The sequence below is a fragment of the Lepisosteus platostomus genome, chromosome 19, assembly GCF_059453375.1.
Source record: "Lepisosteus platostomus isolate fLepPlt1 chromosome 19, fLepPlt1.hap1, whole genome shotgun sequence".
In the NCBI taxonomy this organism is placed as follows: domain Eukaryota; kingdom Metazoa; phylum Chordata; class Actinopteri; order Semionotiformes; family Lepisosteidae; genus Lepisosteus; species Lepisosteus platostomus.
Genome location: NC_142629.1, coordinates 18,329,404 through 18,344,832, shown reverse-complemented (window position 1 = coordinate 18,344,832; position 15,429 = coordinate 18,329,404). Strand labels below are relative to the sequence as shown.

The following is a 15,429-nucleotide window of genomic DNA, read 5'->3' as shown; positions in this document are numbered from 1 at the left end:
GGAGAAACTCAGTGCTGCAGACTCATTATAAAAACATGCTTTGCTAATAGAGTCCTCTGTATTTAAAAAAATAATAGTGATTGATGAGAGTGTTGTCATTTTACTTAACTAAGGGGTTTGAGACAATACTTTGAGACAGAGAATTTGCTTTCCAGTATTTTTGATGCCCTGTATTGGGTGATGATGTTTTTAACTGTTTTTTTCCTATTGAACAGCTTCCTTCCATTTTCACTGAGAATTGGTCTAATGGTGTGATTCGTTTAAACTAGCAGGGTGACTTTTTTAAATAATCAGTAGAGTCTGAAATAATTCTTTATTTGTTTCTCTGTGTGGTTTTAGTTTTTCCTCATGTACTCAAACAACCCCATCACCTCTGAGTTTTCATTTTCATCCCTTGATTTCTGTAAATCCTTTCTCCCCTAAAAAACTGGCATCATCGTTTCCTCCTGGTCTCCCCTTCGTAGACACAACCCATTATTAATGAGTTGGTGTTACTGCTTTTACCATTTTGAAAAATCCAGGGATGTGAAGGACCATGGACATCTTCCTCCACAGTGGTCACATATCCCCTCTCAGAAAGACCAGAAACTTGCATGAGATGTATTGTTAATCTAATCCCTGCCAGAGGAGCATTTACAATAAACTAACACAGGGGTGTGCAGACATATAGCCCTATTTTTCTCTGAGATTCACTGGATTGTTTCTGGCATACAAGTTGTAACTCAGATCTGCTCACATCAGTTCAGGTCCATCTCCCAGCAGGTTGCTTTAGTTTGCCAAAGCTCATTCCTTGTAATCCAGATCCATTGGATCCTTTATTTACTTTCTTTCTAAGCTTGACCACTAACCTCTTTGATGCTTGTTTGACAACAAGCAGCCCCAGGCCTCTCCAAAGTTACTCTCCCACAAAAGCTCTACAGCCAGCCTCAGCCGGGAGACTCTATATTCTCCATTTCTCTGAAACTCAGGGATGAGGGACTGGCATTTCCTGAGCTTTCGATCATGTGCCTCTGTTCTCTTCCCCAGGGCACTGTCAATTCAATGAGGTCTCCCAAAAGGCAATGTCATGCTGACTATTGATGATGGTTAGACTTTGGTGTGCCCTGAGATGTTGCATTAAAAAAAGCAGTTTAAAAATAGATGTATGGCTGTCAATCATTGTCATATAAATGTAATTGTGAGTTAATTTTAATAGTTTTAACCACAGCCGTGACCATTTCTTCTGGATTTTGGATATGGATGTATTAAAGGTCACATTTTGGGTTCTGAAATTCAAAATTATTGATGCTACCGGGCTGTGGATTTCTCAGGGAGATCACCTCCATAACCATAGCCATATCTAACAGTGTTTCAGTCTTCATACCCATGACCCACAAATGATGTGAAAACATTACTGAAGTGTCTCAAGGAAAACAATGCCCATGTTATTTTTCCAATTCTGTTTGAGTTACTCAAAATCTATGCATCTCAGCCAGTGACAACTGGCACTGTGGGAAGGTCCTTTTCCAAACTGGTGTGTGTGAAGTCCAAGCAAAGACAGGCTGTCTGACCTCTTGCTGCTAGCCACAGAGAAAGATATCAGGACAGACAGTAATGAGGTCATTAATATATTTAAGAACATGGCTCACAGAAGGGTACTCTTTTAAAAATAAAAGTAGTTATGTGGTACAGTATGTACAGAATGTGTAAACACTATACAAATAATGAAATATAGGAAAACTTTATTTTATACTGCTAAATTGCTTTTCGTTGTGCTTATTGTTTATGTCTAGGTTTTTAATTGCATGTGTCCTTTTAAAATTGTGTGCTCATTTTCCATTTTTCCCTGGTAGAGGGTTCTGTGCATGACACTGAAGGCTGTTTCTGAGTCCTCTCTGGTACTGTGTATCTAGCAAGCAGGTTACATATTTGTCTGTTCTTATTTGGAATGACTGTAACCTACACAAAATGTGTGATTGTGCTTTTTGCATTTTCAGCTCCATGAATTATTTGTACTGGCTCCATGCATTTCTAAAAGCTAAGTTAGGCACAGTTGAATTTGTGTGCTTTCAGATGAATGCCTTTAAACCAGGTTTCATGAACTAGCAACCCAGAAGTGGTAACTGAAATGAGCACTGGTCTTAACTACGTATTTAAAATATACTCTCAAATTTCTTACTGATAAGGACAAGGGTCGGCGGAAAGAAAACTTGGTACTTGACATACTTCATTTTTACATTAGTCATTTCTGTTATCTGTATTTAGTAAAGCTGCGGGCAAATGTTATTCTTTTTCTGAATTATTTTACCATGTTCTTCTGTTTTTGCACTCCTGACTTTGTTCGTAAGTCATGGAAAATAATTTGTAATGCTTTTTATTTTACTTTGTGACAAATGTTAGCATTTTGGATGACACGTTTATGGTACATCATATTTACGTTATTTCTACACTTGCTATTTCGTTCAGGTGTTGTTCAAAATGTCCTGCACTGAGAAATGCCTAGGTGTTGGCCCTTTCATTTTTGTTACTAGCAAACCATTCCTGTTTTTCCACCATTATGGACTCTAGATTGTCATATTTACTGTATCGAAGAGCTCCAAACAAGCTTACCTCTTAAAGTAAAGGAACCTCAATCTCCAAGAATGACTGTCACCCGAGTCTTTGCAAATTGGTTCTGTATATCTAACAGAAATCCTTGCACAGCCTTCTAACATCTCAAAGATTGAAATATGCTTTTACCCTATCCTCTCTGGCATGTGCAATAAGTTTTATACAGATATCCCAGAGAGACAAGATGAAATAACATGACCCCGTGCAGCTCACATCACATCAACTACAGAGAGTCCACATGCGCCAGAAACTCCACCTGTTTCCGCCAGTCTCTTTTTAATCTTTTTCTTCTTTTATCAGATACAATGAAATCATTCACGGATATTTCTCTTTGTTTGCAATTCATCTGTTATGAATAAGATTGGACTAAGGGAAATGGGAGAATAGCTCTGTTCTTACAACAAAAATGCTCATGGTCATGAAGAGCATGAAAAGGTTCTAGGTTCAGGGTCATGTAGTCTAAAAAAAGGTTTTCAAAATGAGCTTGACAATGCAGTAGTATGTCTTTCTAATATACAGTAAGACACTAGGTGATTATGAAATTATGCTTAAAGTAACAGAGGGGTTTGACATTTTTATTTTTGGAGGGACTTTCTACCAAAATCAAGGAGACCTTGCAGTCCTATGGTTAGATCTAGATAATTCCAAAATGTAATCCTTACATTTTGGCTCAAGCCCAGGCTGTGGTGTTTCTCTGAGCCAAGATGGCTTCTGAGCAGGCAGGGATCTGGAAGCAGGTGTGCGTTATTGAGCTGGACACACCTGGCCGTTCAACATGAGGATTGTCGGGCTTTTGGGATAGGTTCCCATGGAATTAGCCAAGCCCCTGTAATTAACGAAGAGGCATATAAAAGTGAAGTTTGGGAGGAAAGCATTCATATTGTGCTTTGAATTGGAGAGGAACATGAGAAGTATTCAGTGTGGGTTTTCTAATGTTCCTGTGGCCCTGGAATAGTGGGATCTATTTGGTGAGAAGAGCAAGATGTCAATAGCTTTAAAAATTCAACCAGAACACTATTACTGAAGCCAGCTGATCTGTGGAATTTGACAAGCTGAGCTGTGGCTGGGAGATGCATTAAGCGATGCTGCCAGTACGGGGAGCTGGCTGTTCTTCTGTACAGCCTCTGGAGGTACTATGTTCCCTCTGCATAAAGGGGGGGGGCTTCATGGGCATGTATAATACCTTGCATTTATCCACAGTGTATGTCTTATCATGACATGGGAATCTAATCTTTGTCACAAGAACCTTATTTCAAGGGACTAGGTTTGGAGGCTCTTGAGTGAAGCTGTATACCAGGAAGAGCCCAGTGTGTTCCTGTCTGTGGGATACAGAAATCCAGCTTGACCCTGCTGCACAGCCAGTGAGGAGAGATCCCTACACTGAAATCCCAGGTAGGACACTGCTGTACTTGGCTCAGCTGTTGAAAGGGTTAGCAGCTTAAGGTACTCTGGATAAAAGCAACAGTCCAACACCCCAGTCCTTTTGTGCTAAAAGGAGCTTCCTCACAGCATCTCCACTGAAGAGGGTGTGGTGTGGAGATCCTTCAATGATGTGGGTAAGGTAGAGGAGCTCTCTATGCCTGAGAGTCCAGAGTGTGACTGGCCTGGGTAGGAATGTTGCTGGTATTGAACTGTCATTCTGAGACCATGCTACAAAGTCAGAACTTGGTCATGTAACCTCTCTCCTTGCCCCCTGCAAGAAAGTGCCCAGTAGATCACATTGGAAGAATGGAGACTGGCAACTGAAACTCCCCAACAGGAATGGGACATCCTCCACACTGCATCTGTGATGTGGTTTGTATGCTGATCCTCTGACCTTCTGTCAGATCCTTGACCCAGATCTTGTAGCAACTGTATTGTCTGTGCAATAAAGTGAAGGTGTCACTGGAAGTCTCTTGTGTACAGCCATTAACTTCTATGAACTGTCCTCTGGTGTTGTGGTAGCACTGTATATTCTCCAGTGCTTTATTGATCTGAAGATCAGTGGAAGGATAGTAAATTATAGTACCTTCAAGGGTAGCTTTTCTTAGGCAACAGTGTTACCTGGAGGAAAATGGCTATATCTTAATCTGTATATGGAGAAAGTTGGAGATGTCTCCTGTTTGGTCTTGGAGACAAATCTTGTACTAACAATTGAGCTTCAGTTATGCAGATGTCACACCTGTAATGCACAAATTTAACTAGCCTGAGCCTTGCAACTGCAGACGTCCACTAGTGTGGACAGGACATATTGAATAGCTTGAGAGGTGCAACTACAGAAGAACCCTGGTATGGACAGGACCAAGGGAGCACAGGCTTGTCAGTGCTGCTACAGCACAGCAACCAAGGTGCCAAGCTGGGAGATGACAGGGTCTCCTGGCTGGAATGGGCCTGTTCCACCTCAGGTCTGGCAGCTTCTGCAGGTTGGTTTCCTTCTTCAAAGGTGTGGAGTAGCTTAACTGCCATTAATTCTGAAAATGCCCTGCAATCCTACTATAAGCCTGCCCAGGCACCAAGGAGTTGGAGGTGCCTTTTCTGTAACAGGCTGTACTAGAGCAGGGATCTCCAGTCCTCATCCTGAAAACTGCTAATGGAGCTCAGTTATACAAATCAACCACTATCTAACTATGAGCACTGGAGGAAGATCTTATGCTGCTTTGTAAGTGCATCACTCACTGACGGGAGATCCTTGTAGGGTCTTCTGGGTTTTGTTGCAACTCTTTCAAATTTTTACACCACCTGGGTGGTTAGTCCAGGTCCTTAATGATCATTTAATAAATCTAGAACCTGCTGAGCTCAGACTCCCCAAAAGCAGGGGTGAGAGCGTTTCAGCTTCATCTAGAGCACATACAGTTTTGCTAAAGTGCAGGGATGGAGTACATTTATTTTAGTAATTTATATTTAATTCGAAATACTTAGACTGTGAGACCAGAGCTATACCCTAACATTTCAGGATCTAACAGTCTTATCTTCATGCTCAGAAGGGTTTTGACATATTGACATTTATCCTACTGCAGTCATTTCGCTACTGCACAAATCTGAAGTAGGCTGTGCTTTGCATATTCCAGCAGTATCTGGGGATATGAGAAATTATTTGAATGGGTTCCAGTTAGTCTAGACTGGAATTTAAAAGTAACAAGGTTAACATCCCTACACTTTAGGCTTCATGGACATCCCTTAAACATATCATCCAAATGACTGAACCTCTTACAGAGAGAGGTAAGATAGAAGAGCACCTACAGCTCTCTCCCACCCCACACACTACTTACCAGAACAGTCTTGTTTTTCAGGATCTGTACCAGTCCTGAGTAGACTCAAATGTGCATAATATGAGATCAAGCTACAAGGTTTTAATACTGTTGCTTGTTTTTTTTTCCAGATATGATTCCTGGCTGAAGAGGTGAGGAGGTTTTATTGGAGAAAGCTCAGAAACCAGAGACAAGCTCTGTCAGCTGGGGAGGCTGGAGTATTCCTATTGGTCAGTTGCTCATATACTGAGGAGCTGTTTGCATTGGTTAATAAGAGGCATATATTCAATTTCTATTGACCAGACGTAAAGATCTGAGCAGCCAATCAGATTGTTTTCTAGGTAGCTAGTGACTAGATGCTAGATGACAATCTTCATACACTCCAGGCAGGTGTGGCCGCCATAGTGCGTTCGTATAGTAGAGAGTTTTAAAAGTGTGGGACTCACAAGTCAGTGTTCTTGTGGTCAGTGAAGCAGAAGATTTTAATGACTAACTATAAATCAAGTAAATGCTGTAAAAACCAAGTCAAAAGTACATCATTGTCTAAAAGGAATTAAATTGCATGTTATCCTAGTGCCCTTACTAAATTACAAAAAATAGTTGTCAGCTGTTGCCTACACCTGAAGTGCTTTGACATTAATGCAGAATTGTTACAATTGCAACAGTCCAGTAGACGTCCTGTACAGATTATACAGCCACCATTCAAACACAAGACACAAAATGAAGAAAACCCAGACTTCCCCATATCAGGAAGTCTGAGCATAGCTTGACCTGGACATGCATGCAGAATTCCACGATTTGCACCAAGAGCGTGCATATGAGATTAGCTATATCTGTGAGTGTGTTCACTTTCTAATGAGAGAAACTAAAACTCATTAGTGTTCACTTGCTAATGAGAGGACTCTCCCCAGTTATAATCGAGAGTGTGTGCTTTGTGGATTATTTCAGACCTGAAGGCTTCTTCTTCTGGAAAGGAGAGATCCTGCACACTGAGCTCATTGGAGGACACAGCTGCTACAATGCAGGTAGGAGTATCTCTGCTCTGCCGGCACACAGCCTGTGTTTTACAGTCCAGGCTCTTTTGCATAAAGCACCCTGTCAAATGTAAAGTGCTTTGTAAAATACCAGCTCTTCCCTTATGTTTTCTTGTGTCTGTCAGTATCATATGTGCCACTGTTCTTCTCCAGCAGTGTCTGGACGTGAACTGGATTCTCTAGCTATCACTCTGTCCACCTGCCTCTCTGTGTGAATGTTCCTGGAAAAAGGTTTATTCGTAGGAGGTATATTTGGTGTTGGATTTCACATCACTTTGTTCTGAACTATAAATTTCTGTTTGTATAACTTTTGTGATGCCACCACGGGCACTGCACTGAATGGGAGGTACTTTAAGAAGACTAAACTGAGACTTTTAATCTCGTTAAGATGGTGGAACTGAAGTACTGCAACATAAAACACCGAAATGATAGAAGTGGAACGAAACAGAGGAGCACTCGTACCCACAGGCCATATAAATCAAACCCAGAGATGACAGAGAGTAGAAACTGAAGCCAAGCTGCACACAAACTACAGCTGACTGGATATGGTGAGTACATGATTTCCCATTTGGAAAAGGACATAGAGAACGTGTTGGAAGACAACAGGAAAACAAAAAGTTTGTATTAAATAAACCATAGCAAAACAAAGAAAGGGCAATGGAAGCAGAGTGAAGAAGAAAAAAGAAAAGGGTAAAGAAATAATCAAGAGCAGATAGTACAAGATAAAAGAAGTAAAAAACAGACAGATCTACAATCCTTTAACTCACCAGATCTGGAACTCCTGTCTGTTTCTTTATGACCTCGCTACCTGCCATGGGAGTTTGGGCAGGCGTTTGCAACTCCTCTGTATATTTCTCCTGATGCCGATTATAAAACTGCCTCAGAACTTAATTTTGGGAGATTTCAATGGCTGTTTGCTTAAGTCAGTTCTCCCTAATGATGATCAGTCTGTAAAAGGCTACACAAGAGGTTCTAGAACGTTAGATCCCTGTTATGGTTACATTAAGAATGTCTGTAAAGTTCATATCAAACCACCAACATGATGATTTGACTTAGTCCAAAAAGAAAGAGCAGGAATTCAAAGCTGTGATAGTTTGAGGGAGAAAGCGATTCAGAGGAAGATATAGGAAGAATTGAAACAGGCTGAAAGAGATGATAAATCCAAGGTGGAGAAACGAATGAATAGAAATAATGTACAGGAGGCGTGGCGTAGGATCTAAACCATGATTGGCCAGGTACCCCTTAGTAATGGGTGCTGGCTTGAGCACACACCCCACTATGTAAATGAACTGAAATGTACAAAGTGGGACATGTGGTTTTGCAAATAAATACTCTAAAATGTTTGGGCCTCAAAAATCAGGAAGGCAGAAATGTCATGAACAACTTAGTCCTGTTTTATGTAAACTTTTCCAGACATCAGTGGACATATTTAAAGTTCTGAGTTTGTAGAAGACATCTGCAATTATATCTAAACTATTATAAAAGATTGTATCTACCAATTATATCTTAAAAAAAACAAAAGCTGTTGAATTAAAAGATTTCCTTCCAGTAGCATTAGCTTCAGTCACAATTACATGTTTTGATCAAATAGTTTTGTTCCATCTTTATTCCGCAACCAGTGCACTCAGGGACCCCTGTCAGTTTGTGTTACAGAGCGAAACGAGGAGTGGAAGAAGAGTTTGTTGCTTTGTTAAATCAAGAGTACAAGCATTTAGATACTCTATCATCCTATGTGTGTGTACTTCTTGCTGACTTTTCATCTGCATTTAACAGTATTCAGGCAAATAGGTTGGTAGGGTAGATTTTGGATATAGGAGAACATCATACAATTACTCAGTGGATATACAATTTTCTTCCTGGTTTGTGACAGTATTCGCGAGTGAGCTTGGGGAAGTCTCCCACCATCAGCTCCAGCACAGTGGTACCCTAAGAACCAGTTAATTTTATACTGGTAAGAAGACATGATAGGACCTATTTTTGAGGGATAAAATGGAAAGGTTTAGTTTTCAAACTTTGAGAACTTTCTTATTTTGACAGCAAGTCTGGCCTCCCGGAGTCTCCTGTTGAATTCGCTCTCTGCCTGTTCTCACTCCTCCAGCTGGTCTGTGGAGAGCGAGCAGCTGCGACAGGTCACCCCTGAGGCTGGAGGAAGGGCTCTCCTGTGGGTGAAGTGTCCTGGGCTCCTGTGGGGTGAACAGTACTTCATCAGCACAGCTGATCTTAAGGTCTTCTGTAACTGAAGGGATTGATTTGTGTTTATTTTACTTTAGCGACTTCCTCAGATTTCAGGAAAAGGTGTGTTTTGTTGTTCACATGTTTTTAAACAGTGTACGAGTAGGTGCCACTGTTCCCTGTTGCCCATAATTTCCATACCAAAGCCCCAGTACAGAGACTTTAAATATCTTGGGTCCTACAGGGCTCAGAGAGGTCATTTAATCTCAGACTGGGACTCAGTATTGCTAACAGGTAATTTAACGTGCTCCTGGACTTACTACTGTACTAAGCATGTCATGTCCAGCCCTACCTGATGCAGCTATAGATGAGATAAAAACTTATGACTATAAATGGTATGATTTTAGGGTCACTTTGTCCTAGCAGAAACCCATCACTGATACTTATACTATTTTAGACAGCTTTAATTGGGTTAGGCTTGTCTGGCAATTTTTTATCCCAGTTATTTGAGATAATTTACATACAACTACATACTTTATCATATATAATGATTAAACAATAGACTTTGTAGTGATTGTATTCTTCTCTGGTCTTGAGCAACTGTCCCTCCAATTCTACAGAAAACCTGTCATGAGTTGTTTTGAACTGTAGGAATTATATTTGTATCTGCAGTTAAATGTGGGTGTCTGTATATATATACAGTATATATTAGTGCCCTGTATTGATTGATGGAATGATTGTATTTCTCAACTCTCAACAGTGCTGACAATCAGGCCTTTCCCCTGAGTCCCTGAGCTGGGGGGGATCATGAGGACCACCTGGACACTCAACACGGTCTGCAGCCTCACCAGCATGAGAGGTCATTCTGAACATCAGGTTCTTGTCATTAAGAGGAAGTTATGATGCAGGGTTTTCTCTTTCAGCAGAATAAAAAATATTTACATTCCTAATTTCTTAAATGTTTATATGAAAAGATTTGTTAGAAAAACAATTTTGATGTTTAACTCTCAGTAACATAGCTCTGCACCTGGAGAAACTTTGTATCTGTCTCTTGCATTTCAAAGAATCAGTTTGTTTTATTTAATAAAAAAAGGAAATGTAAACTAGTTTTGTAAGCAAATGAAGAATGGTTTTCCTTATGAAATGTTTTTTTCCCTCTGAGTAAACCTCCAGTTTCTTTGTCCATGCTGTAGGTACTATCCAGATATCTTGGAAAACTGGATAGACATGAAGGTTGATTTACAATTGATCTCTATTTGCCCCTGAAGTAGTGTTAAATGAATATTGTTGTGAAGACCTTTCGAGTTGGATTCTGCTGCATGCACGTTAAGTTTTTTAGCGTTAATGCTGTTCTACCAGATCCTTATTATTGCCAGAACCGCTCTGGGCAAGAGCAATATTCACTTAGAGGGGGCTGTGATATTAAGCAATTCAAGCACGGTTAAATGGGAGATTTTACCAAAGGTAATAGTGCAAGTTCATTGTGTTATCAAGCAATTGCGTGTCCACAGGCTGCATAGCTTTGAGTCTATTCAAGCAACAGGTGGAGTTTTACAGGCAAGGTTGAGAAAAAAAAGCCTTGTGCAACAACTACAGTGGATAAAGATGAAGCACCCTAAATTCATGACTGACAGGCACTCTGAGCAGCCTGCATGGGCAAAGGAAACGTTGACTCGTTCTTTCTACATGAAGCGACACCACTAAAATACCCGAACCCAACCCCGAAATTCGCAAATTGATTTAAGAAACAATCCAAGGACACTAGTTTATTGTAAAACGTGAACAAATACAAAACAGTACAGTCGTAACCCGGGCGGCTGTTATCCAGACGCTCCGGCGGCCCGCAGTCTGGAGCCCCGGGAGAGGAAACGCTCCAGTCAGGACAGCCGGCCGGAGAGACGGTGGGCACCTGGGATCGCGAGGTGAGACCGGCTGCTCTCCGGGAGCAACTGCTTCTTGAACAGGGGAGAAAATGCGTTTCTAATACATATACTGTAGTTGCAAGTTCTGGCCTCTTACCTTAGCCTATACAAAGGTAGCACCACTTTTGGAAAGCAAAAATAAGACGTTTATTCGTAGGGAGGTGTTGAGCGGTCAGCAGGAGGTAAAACACTGCTTCGCTCCATTTCCCCGTGGTCATTTTCCCCAAACTCGGATTAAGTGAACGCAGCTGTGGGAGCGCGCTCATTTATGATGCTGCTTTTCCATATTGAGAAAAGTACAAACAAAGCATATTCTTTAAACCCAAAAGCAAGAGGCTCTGCAAGCAGAGTGCAGACCGGCTGGATTCTCACCTTCGAACTGACCGCTCATCTGTCCAGTTTCACGCCACAAGGGAGCTCTGCGCTTCGGCGTCCAGGCTGTTGTAGAGGACAGGAAGGCCGGGGAGCTGGAGAGGAGGAACTAGGGAATAAGACACCTGCTGAAACACCACTAACAGACCTGAGCAAGCATTAAAAATACAGGTAGCCATTTATCGTAATAACAACGTTCCGTTCCATTTAGCCCCTTTTAAAAGGGGGCGAAAGTTGTTGGTTTAGTTTTAATTCGACGTCTCTTTAAAAACTAAAAAAAGGCTTCTCTAAAATCAAGTTACTGGCCACGACAAAGTTGCTTTCTTGATTACTCTGAAGCCTTCTGTAGATCCGTTTTGATCTGTTTCTATCCTAATATAAAGACATTTTGTCCGTAATTCTGCTAAGACGCAACACAGCTGCCAGAGGAATTTTTAAAGGAGGCCAATTGATGGCTCATACAAGATTAATCACACCTGGCATCGGACTTTTAATTACTTAGAAATGTGTAATTGATACATTTAATTGGAGACACAAGTAATATGAGTACAATCCCATTCCATACTTTTAACTGAGCCGGTGATTAAATAACCTTATGAAACTTCAGTTGAACATTTACGATTTGTTTTCAGTTCAACTCAAAATATGTTATTCATCCCTAGGGGTACAGATCATTAATTGCAAAAGGTTAGAAATTAGCGTCAATCTTGCGCCATAAACAGTGTTTCATAATTCCTGTATTTTAGCTTTGGGTCAAGCGGTAAGAATTATACTGTTAGTGTTTGACAGTCAGTCTCACCTGTGATTACTGTACTGTACGTCACTCATTGACCGTGGTTCCCTTTTCACTGTAGAACCTGTGTATACAGTGTATAATACGATATAGACTTTTAATGCCTTTTTATATGAATCAAAATGAATCTTAGAGATGACAATTATGAGTTAATATAAAACGCCTAAATACCTGTCGTAAGCTGCTTCCACTGACTACATTTTGACTAGAATAACTTCCATATTTATAGTATATTAAATAATAGCGTTGCTAATATTAATAATAAGCAGTGGTGTGATGCTGCATTGATTGCAAAACTAGTTATTAATCCTTGTCACTGTTCTGTTTTCTACCCGTACATCAGTTAACGTTCTATTTACAGGCATTGCTTTTAATTTTTAAATCCTTAATATGAAGGATTACATTTATATATGTTACCTTGTCAAACGCCCATGGTATATCATCATCATAAGTATATCATGTCGTGAAACCTACTAGTATAAAGGGGCTAAAGGTACAGCACACTCTGCCCAGACACCAGCTGGGGTATAAAACATTTAGAGGAATTTAACCATTCATGTAGTTTGTAGAGGTGTCATTAGAATCATTTCAGACATTTTGTTTAAAAATATAAAAAAGCATCAACATTTTAACCTCTCAGACTGATACATGGCATACAGGCTCCCATAACTGTACTGCAAATTTTAATACTTTATTTTTCTCTGTCATGGGAAAAAATAACAAGTCGTGCCCAGTTGCAAAGAGGCTAGAAAAGCGCATTACAAAGGCAGCTCCGTAGCCTTAACATTTGAAAAGAGAGCAAAGAGGAGGAACCGCCTGGTCTCGGAACTATGACTTTATTTTAGTCTGAATAAGAGATGTACATGGCTTGTATTCTGCATGGCCGGCCTGGTGGCTCCGCGGGCTAAACCATCGGACACGTCTAAAGTTCAGAGAGCAGCTCGACTCCCGGAGAGTCGTGTGAGTTGAAGTCGAGCCCCGAGCCTCCCCGTCAGTCTGAGACCTAATCCCCGGTCTGAGACCTAATCCCCGGGTGAAGCTCTCATGCTGTCGGGGTGAGTTTGTAGAAGGGGGTGTTCTCTACCACGCCGGCCGTTTTGGGGGGCTCCATTTTCGGGGCCTTCCAAAACAGGGCAAATGGGGGGTTTATAAATGCGTAGTTCGGAATTCAATTCTAAAAAGCAGCCCCTTATACCACTGTGACACCTGCAGGACAGGTGTGGCACTAGCAGTGAAAGAGAGGTGCAGTCCTAACTAGGAACGACAGGGGTCTCTCTCCAGCACATTTCTCTTGATTCGATCAACCAGCCGCAAGCTAAACCAGTCCAGCGAACGGCTGCCTTCTATTAGGTTGTCGGAAAATCCTTAGCCGTTAAATGCTTTGTTCAAATTGACTTATTTATCTTCAGTACCGTCAGTGCTGAGCCCATGTAACCGAGCGCACAGCTGTCATTCAGGAGCCGAGCCCGCCCCCAGAGTGACCTTCCTCAGCGGACACGCCCCGTCCACCTGTTCCACAGGTGCGCCCGGCAAGATGGCGGCGGGGTGAGTTTCTGCGGCGTGAGGTGCGTTTGCGTTTTATTTCTAATTTTCTTCTTTTAAATGCAAAAACTAAAATTTTACTTTGAGGAAAGTTAGACAAAAATGTATTGTTGTTGCAACTTTTGTTAATTGCATTTGTTTCTGTTGAATTTGTGTTTTAGGACGCCGAAATGAGTGTCCTGTCTGTTTGAGCGTGCTCTCAAAGTTTCAAAAGTCTGCCTTCAGCGTTCTTATACTACCTTTCATGTAAGTATGTTTTTAAAGATATGGTATGTCTAGCTCTGTTTCCTTTAACGAAAAAAGCTGTAATTTATCTTAAATAATTTGCTGTATAAAATTAATAACTGTGTATCTAATTGTTAGTATCTCCGCCTTCCGGAATCGGGCTATAATATCGCTTTCTGTTCCCGAATGATACACTTTAGCAAAGATTAAATGTACTAATTCGTATGTTTTCTTGTTTCTCCAGGTGACAAAGGGATTTCAAAAACGGGCCTCCAGTTATGAAAGTTTTTTTCCGCGGTAAGTTTTATTCCTACCTTACGCTCAACTATTTATTTGTGCAAAATTGGTGTATTAAAGACGACTCGTATTTCACAGCATTTGAACACCAGAACGGTTTTCTACAAACGTTATCGCTTCTTTTCGTTTAGTTGTGCTTTTGCTGAATACAAATAGGAAACACAAAAGCGGTGGTTGTTTTTTATGGATTCTTTTATTCAAAATAGGCTGAACCTATTTTCTAAATATTGGAGTACTGGGACCGGGGTGTATCTGGGAATTCTCATGATGTTACCTATTGTTTGCTTGTTGAATTTGAGCGTGTTTGTACGTTTCTTTATTGGGGCAGTGTTTTTAAAAAAAGTTAATAGACTTCAGAACTTCAAGTGAATCGATTGTACAAGTCCGATATCCCGTTAACTTGCTCCTTTTTCTTTTGCCTTCAGTTCTGCGGCTCCTGGTTCTCTGCGCTCCGACGATCTCCTTTCCAGCTCCACGACGGTTCTTCTCGACAATGTGTGCTTTATCTTGCATTTGATTTTTGTTACCAGTGGTTTGATCTGTAATGTCCCGATTCAGTGCTGTATTTTATTCTTGACCTGCATGTTTTCTGTTGACTGCTGCTATTGTATTTGCTGTGAATTCTGCAATAAAAACTCTCGTTTCATTGTCTGCATTGTCCTGTATTTTCGAAGGTGTGAAGTGTTGTCTTGCAGCGTGCGCCACGCACCGCAAGGCGACACCCCATCGCACTGACCTGGAAAAGTGCGAGGACGCCCGCCTTTTTAGATAGTCTGGGGGGAATAGGGTCCCTAGGAGGGAGCGTGGGTCTAGCCCTGGGGGGAGGAGAAGGGAGGATAGCTCTAGCCAAGCCCCCTCACTCCCAGCAGGAGGGGAAGGCAGGCTGGAGATGGCCTCGGCCCGAGAGAGAGGAGGCACCCAGGGCGGACTCAGCCCATCAGTCACAGCTTGCAACTGACAGCTTTCTAAGTCCACACCCCAGGAGACCTGCCTCTCTGCAGGGACCAAAGCCACCACCAACCTGCCATCCTCTCCTGCCGGGAGCGAGTGGGCCTGGCTAGAGCTGCGGTCAATCAGCCAGCCCCCGCCTACCCCTCTCCAATGAGGGGGGGTGGGCGAGGCTCGGCTTGATTGCTACCAGACCCCGAGAGAAACCCCAGATACTAAGTTTTTTGGCGGGAAAATCTGGACACGCTTAAAAAGGGGGTAGCCTTTGACCTTTTCAAGTCAAAAAGCGATAGGGGGTCCCCTTGCGG

At 41.6% G+C, this 15,429-nt stretch overlaps 1 long non-coding RNA gene across 2 annotated transcripts; it reads left to right on the top strand.

Annotated features, from left to right (window-relative positions):
* The first annotated feature begins 7,044 nt into the window (after positions 1 to 7,044).
* LOC148645326 (uncharacterized) lies at positions 7,045 to 14,824 on the top strand. 2 transcript variants are annotated; one of them, XR_015928496.1, is made up of 5 exons: positions 7,045 to 7,398; positions 13,519 to 13,674; positions 13,813 to 13,897; positions 14,121 to 14,177; positions 14,599 to 14,824. It is a non-coding gene; the product is annotated as an uncharacterized LOC148645326 (long non-coding RNA). The 2 variants fall into 2 exon arrangements; XR_015928495.1 differs by lacking the exon at positions 7,045 to 7,398 and adding an exon at positions 10,938 to 11,487.
* The last annotated feature ends 605 nt before the right edge of the window (positions 14,825 to 15,429 follow it).